This window comes from Taudactylus pleione, unplaced genomic scaffold (genome assembly GCF_031769625.1).
Source record: "Taudactylus pleione unplaced genomic scaffold, aTauple2 ptg000282l, whole genome shotgun sequence".
Taxonomy (NCBI): domain Eukaryota; kingdom Metazoa; phylum Chordata; class Amphibia; order Anura; family Myobatrachidae; genus Taudactylus; species Taudactylus pleione.
In genome coordinates, this window is record NW_028284684.1 from 3,128,894 (window position 1) to 3,136,297 (window position 7,404).

Here is a 7,404-nt window from a genome sequence, read left to right on the forward strand (position 1 = left end):
GACTATTACCCAATACACAGGCATAGAAGATATAAAAGACAATACCCATCACAGGGAAATTACAATCACAGTGCTTATGGATGATCTTAAAGACACTCTAAAGGCCAGGGTTCAGATCTCACTTCCTGGGTGGAGGGAAATTACAGTAGACACACTCAGGGAATCTACAATTGAACATGATAAAAACATCTTTAGGAAGAGAGAAATGCAGAGTGAGAAACTAATGGCTGTTAGTATTCAAGCTCTGGAAGGAATGCAAATAACACTGCAGCACTCTTATCACACTCAGCCACAATACACTCATCCCACACAACCTCCAAACCCTTATCCCTATACACAACTACAATCTTTCCTCATTCCCCAACCCACACAACAACAACCTCTCACAACACGTCAACCACAAAGGTGTTTTAGATGTAACAAGGAGGGCCACCTAGGTAAGGTCTGTAAGGCCAGAAAGTGGGAAACGTCAAACCAGAGAACACTGAGATACCCACAGTAGTGAGGACAATTCCAGCCATCACCTGCTTATGTCACAGAAGTAAATGCTTTGCTGGAAGAAGATAGTCAGCTCTAGGGGTCAGGTCACATCTGTAGTCTACAGCCAGTCAGGTTAACTGGGGATACTAGAGAAGAACCTGTAATGATAGTTGATGTAGCTGGTAATAAACATTATTTTCTTGTAGACACAGGGGTGACCAGATCAGTGATAAGATCTCCATCTAATTTGCAGGTGACCAGCAAAACAGTACCAGCAATGGGTGTAATGGGTAAAGTGCAACATTATCCTTTAACCAAATCTGCAGAGGTTACTATCGGTCCATTGCATACCAGGCACTCCTTTCTCCTGGCAGCAGCGGCCCCTACTAACCTTCTGGGAAGGGATTTGTTATGTAAAATGGGATGTGTCATTTATTGTACCCCTGATGGGATATTTTTAGATATCCCAGAGAGGGTTGTGCATGAGGTAAGGGATATGTTGGACACTCCCCAAAGGTTAATGTTTCACTCTACTGTTTCAGATAGCATCTGCTCTTCCTGAGATGGATTATTATCTCAAATGCCAAGTTCACTTGGACCAAAGATGGACAGGACACTGGATTGATGGCAAATGTAGCTCCCATAATGGTAAATCTAAAGGGTGGTAGGCAAGCTCCAAAAATTCCCCAGTACCCATTAAAACAGGAGGTAGAGATAGGGGTTTATCCCATAATTGAACGGTTATTACAACAGGGAATTTTAGTCCGTACAGCTAGTGTAGCCAACAGTCCCATCTTTCCTGTGAAGAAGAGTGGTGGGATGGGTTATATGCTGGTACAGGACCTTAGAGGGGTTAATAAGGTAATAAAGAGCCAATCCCCCGTAGTGCCAAATCCAGCTGTCACTCTTATGCAGATCCCACCAACTGCAACCCATTTTACTGTCATTTACCTCTGTTCTGCCCTCTTCTCTGTCCCTCTTTATCCTGACTGTCAGTACCTATTTGCATTTACATACAGGGGGGTACAATACACAAGGACACGATTGCCCCAGGGCTTCATAGACAGCCACAGTATCTTCTTCCAGGCCTTACACGACTGTTTACAATCTTTTCAACCTGCCAATGGATCCGTTCTAATACAATATGTGGACAATTTATTGTTATGTTCTGATGCGTTTATGTCATGTTTAAATGATACTAGACTTTTATTGCTTCATCTCAAACAGAACACAAGGTTGTTAAGGACAAACTACAGCCATGCCAGTCCAGGGTTAAATACTTAGGACACTCTCTAATGCAGGGATTATGACATCTGACTACTGACAGAATCCAGGCCATATGGGACCATGACACTGCCGCAGAACCAACAGCAAATCCGTACCTTCTTGGGAATGTGTGGATACTGCAGAATGTGGATACCAGGTTTTTCTATTTTGGCTTTACCATTACAGTACTTAGGCCCTCATTCAGAGCCGTTCGCTATTTGCGGTCGTTCGTTCAAAAACAAGGGGTGGCTATTCAAATGATCCGTACGCACATTGCAGTCTGTTCACACCTCTAAGTCTGAACGAGCGAGCAAAACATACGCTCGTTTATTTGTTAAAAACGCCCCCTGGCCGCTCGCACCATACGTCATGTCCGCTATTTATTAGATTAATCGAGTACATCGACCAGCGTATGAACTGCTCGCTATTCTTGTGGTTGGTGTTTGCTACCACAAATTTGCGAGCAGTTCTGGCTATAAAATAACCCAGTGACGTGGTCAATGACGCTGCTGTATTAATTATGCACACCCATAATACGCCCGTTTTGACCTTTAAGCACGCCTGCGTTCGGATCTCCACTCCCCATTTTCAAGCACCTTCCCCTGTTACCACCCACATATGCCTCATTCTGTCACTCAAAATAGCAGGCACTCGCTATATAGCGTACAAACGATTTTTGGCCGCACTGACTGGTTCGCGCATGCGTACTAAAAACCGTACGCATGCGCAGATGTGCAAACATCGCTCGGAACGAGCGTACTGCCGCTAACGAGCGGCTCTGAATGAGGGCCTTAGTCTCTTCCTCAAAGCCTGATCGTGTTATACACACAGAGGAAACAGAGTAGGCTTTCCTTAATCTTAAGGATAGTCTGACAAGAGCACCTGCATTATGAAAAACCTTTTGATTTGTATTGTACGGAAGCTGACGGTTGTGCAGCAGGTGTCCTCACACAAAAACATGGTGATGCCAGTAGGCCCATAGCATACTACAGTGCACAATTGGACACTGTTGCAAGATCACTCCCAAAGTATTTAAGAAGTATAGCAGCAACTTCTCTATTGATCAGTAAGAGTGAGGATGTAGTATTAGGCCATGATATGATTGTTTATACACCACATGCTGTATCTGCTTTGCTGAATTCTGCCCAAACCAGATATGTTTCCTTAGCTAGGTTCACAAAATGGGAACTAGCTCTAATAGCACCTGCAAACATCACCATTAAATGGTGCAGTACATTAAACCAGCAACATATTTACAATATGTGCCTCAGGATGCACAAAGGGTGGAGAGAGGTGAGTCGCTGGCAAAGATGAGTTCTGCAGGTATGTTGATGCACATGATTGTATGGAATATCTTAATCAGACCATTGCTGCAAGACCTGACATACGGGATTCACCTTTATAAAATGTAGATGTGACATTTTACACGGATGGGAGTTGTCATAGACAGACTGACACTGGAGAGTTATGTACAGGTTATGCTATTGTAAATGATGAAGACATTATAGAGGCCGAACCCCTTGGTCCACCTCACTCGGCCCAAGTGGCAGAGCTGGTGGCACTAAGTAGAGCATGTGAATTAGCAAAAGGCAAATCTGCTAATATCTACACTGACTCCAGGTACGCCTTCAGGGTAGTACATGATTTTGGTGCTGTATGGCTTCTGAGAAATTTTATGACAGCAGCAGGCACACCAGTTGCACACTCAAAACATATAAAAGGACTATTGACAGCTATCCAAATGCCTAAAGCAGTAGCCATCATTAATTGTCAAGCCCATACATGTGAAGATGATCCGGTGTCACTGGGCAATAATAGGGCAGACTAAAGCTGCCAAATGGGCAGCAGGGCTAAGAGTAAACACACCAATTAATCAAATGGTGATGGTTTTCCAAACAACTGATATGCAGAAATTAATTGAGATGCAAAATATATGTTCCATTCAGGAAAAAGCAGTCTGGAGATCTAAGCGATGTGGGCAAGAGTTCTCTGGACTCTGGAGAGATAGACAAGGTAAGCCGGTGGCACCCAAGGTATACTATCCGAGCTTTGCTGAGGCAGCGCACAGTCTGACTCACCTGGGAAAGCAGGGTATGTGCAAGTTGGTCAGGGCATATTGGTGTGCACCAGGTTTTTCTTCCTAAGAGGGCAATGTTTTGTTTGACATGCTTGAGGAATAATGTTGGAAAATCAATACCAACCGAGCGATCCCACGTTCCTCCGACAGATGGACCTTTTCAGGTAATATAAATTTATTTAATCCAATTACCACTCTGCAGGAATCTCAAGTATGTATTAGTGTGCACTGATGTGCTTTCTAATTGGGTTGAGGCATACCCAGCTGCCACTAATACTGCTGCGTTTACTGCTAAGAAAATTGTTCAGGGGTTTGTATGCAGATACAGTGGGCCTAATTCAGACCCGCTCACGAGCACTCGCAAGCGGGTCGATGGTGCCCTAGTGCGCATGCGCACGACAGAGGGAGCTCCGTCGTGCGCATGCGCGAGTCCCGAATAGCGTCGGGCAAGCCGTCACTATGGGTCTCGCACCAAAGGGGGCATGCTGTCAATGGTGAGTGACAGCATGCCCCCTTTGGTGGGCGTGCTGGGGGCGTTGCTGCCCAGATGGAGGCGTTCCCATGGGAATGCCTACCGTCTGGAGCCAGTCCCACTGACATCACTAGTGATGTCAGTGGGAGTGCTTTTGGCTCTGATAGAGCCAAAAGCACTCCTGGGCTTGTGGCAGTGAGACCCTACAGCAGGGTCTCGTCGCAAGCCCGATGGTCGCGATGGTCTTGACCATCGCGACCATCTTTTTGGCTGCTCGCATAAGCTGTGGGTGGTCACCCAAAGCTATGCGAGTGGCCAGGAGGCCACTCCAATAATACATAGGACGGCCCTGATTCAGAGCGAGTGCTCTTGTCAGATCATCCGGCTCTGAATCAGGCCCTGTATCCCTAGAATTATTGAAAGTGATAGGGGTACTCATTTTACAGGTGATGTCTTCCAAAACATGTGTAAGTTGATGGATATTAATAGTAGACTTCACACCCCTTACCGACCACAAGCCAGTGCCAATGTGGAGAGGATGAATGGTACTATTAAAAATAAATTAAGTAAGATCATGGCAGAAACTGGACTAGGGTGGCCAGAAGCACTACCACTGATCCTTCATAGTATAAGGACAACTCCTAGACCTCCCCTCAATCTGTCCCCCTTTAAAATACTGTTTGGTAGACAACCTCATTTGATTGTAAGTCCGCAGGAAGATTTGAAAAGTAACAACAAGGTAACTGTAAGGTATCTTATAACAATGAGTAAACAGTTGAAGCAGCAACAGCAGAAACTGAAATTGTTGTCACATGACATGCCAGAAACAAACTGTCATGATGTTGAACCTGGAGAATTTATGTTCAGAAATTTCTTGCGTTCAGGTTGTTTGACAGATCAGTGGGAAGGTCTATATCAAGTGTTGCTGACGGGTACAACTTCCTTGAAAGTTGCAGAGAGATACCTGGGTCCATTCCACTCACTGTAAGAAGGTCAACCAACCAGTGGAGAGACAAGGGGGAGTTGAGGCAAATAACGTTGACCTGTCAATTGTGAGTCTGTTTCTGGAGGGTTAAGGGTTACAGTGATATACCTGAGCTAAAGAAATTTGTAGATCATTGTTTTCAGAAATGGAGTGGCCTGCTGTGGTTATCTTTGAGTTTTCTCCCAGAGTTTTCATCATCCTGGGTTGTTTCGGGATCTCTGGTTTCTGTGACGAAGGACAGAGGATGGAGATGGGAGCTGAGGGTATTATTGATGGAATGGAGTTGGGAGAAGGAGCAATACAGTCACAAGGGCGGTATCTGACCAAACCCAGTACAGTAATTGTTAAGAGATCTGTTATTTTGGAAACTCGGAGACAGTGTGAAGGTCAATTGTCTGAGGATTATTGCATGTTTGAGTTTTGTGGGTCCCTAGTTGATGAGAGATGCATCCAGCGGTGTCAACCTAAGTATAACCCATATTGGGGTGGGTAAACTTTAGAGGATTATCATACCATGGTGGGCAAAGTTTTAAACCAAACTGACTGTTGGGTGTGCTCTCACGTGCCTCAAGGACAGCATAATGTACGGTTAGTGCCATTCCCATTAAATGTCTCTGAGGTTTTAGAATTGCAAAAAGGGGATGCAATGGATGGAAAATTTCTTAAGTCCAAACCACCTCATTTTAAACTCCACCACTACCAAGTGGATAGATCACTTTTATGTTTGAACATCACCAACTTCAATAAACCAGGAAGTTGGGAGGTGACTGTGAATAACCAGACGATGACCTTCTCACTAAAAGCTGATAATGAACCTATAAATCTTGAACTTTTACACACAATTAGACTAGGTGGAAGACACTTCCAGTATAAATATACACTAAGTTCCACCAAAAAAATGGTTGGTAGGGTACCAGAAGGATATTGTGCCAAGGTTTTACAACCAGAAACTTGTATGAGTCAAATGGGAGAACCTGAAATAAGATCACTTGCGAGGGAAATGTGTGTGACAATAATGATGTTTACTATTCCTTATGTTCTCCCCGATGATGTATATTTTATATGCGCAGAAAAGCGTATAAGTGGCTCTCTTGGAGTTCTGAAGGTTTGTGTTACCTGGGAAGAGTAGTTTCAGAAGTTATGACCCTTACATATGGTGAAATGCTTGGTATTCATAAAAACACACCATCCCCATATATTCATATGCATTATGAACACCGTGACAAGAGAAACATGATACCTGGTGATGTATATAAAGCCACACAATTGATTAGCGAAACAACTGGCTTTCAAGTTTTAGTAGCATTGGATCCCACCAGGATCAGTCGGGGTACTCTAAATTTCAGATATATTCAAGATCTTGCTAAATTAATAGATAATATCACCGAGATGTATGATGACACGTTTAGGTATACAGGTAAGGAGTTGCAAGCTTATAAGCAAAAACTTGTGCATCATAGGCTAGTGTTAAATTACTTAACAGCTGTCACTGGAGGGTATTGTGTAACTTTGGCCATCCAATTTGGTGTAAAGCGTTGCACATACATCACAAACGATACTAGTGACCCCAAGGAGGTGATAGACCAGAAGATGGACGAAATTCTGCAGTTAAAATGGGAATTTCAGAAGAACTATAATGCTTCAGTGGCTGAAGTAGAGGAAAATGCAGAAGACTGGGTTTCTTGGTTGAACCCAGTGAAAGGGTTCTCTGGTCTAGGAGAGTGGGTCCAGGAAATGATTGCTAGTATAGGTAAACTCCTGATGCTCATATTGGTTGTCATCTTAGTACTTGGCTTATGTGTCAGGCATGTTCCTGCTGTGTTGAAATGTGGAAAATGTAATGCTAAAGTGAACCATGAGAATGAATTCATGATGGTGGTAAGCAATGATAGTATGAACACCAAGGTAGATGTAGAACTGCATTACAACCCTAAACTAGAATGTACCATCAGATGATGTATAGATTTAGCCATGCATGAAATGTATTATGAAATGTTATTTTAAACATCTTAAATAAAGTCCCTATCCCCTTCAAGACTTCCTTTGTAGGTTAGGTGCATCCCCACATCTTTCCCATGATCTCCCAAGATCTGCGGTGTGCGTATAAGGGTAGTTTTATGTCCC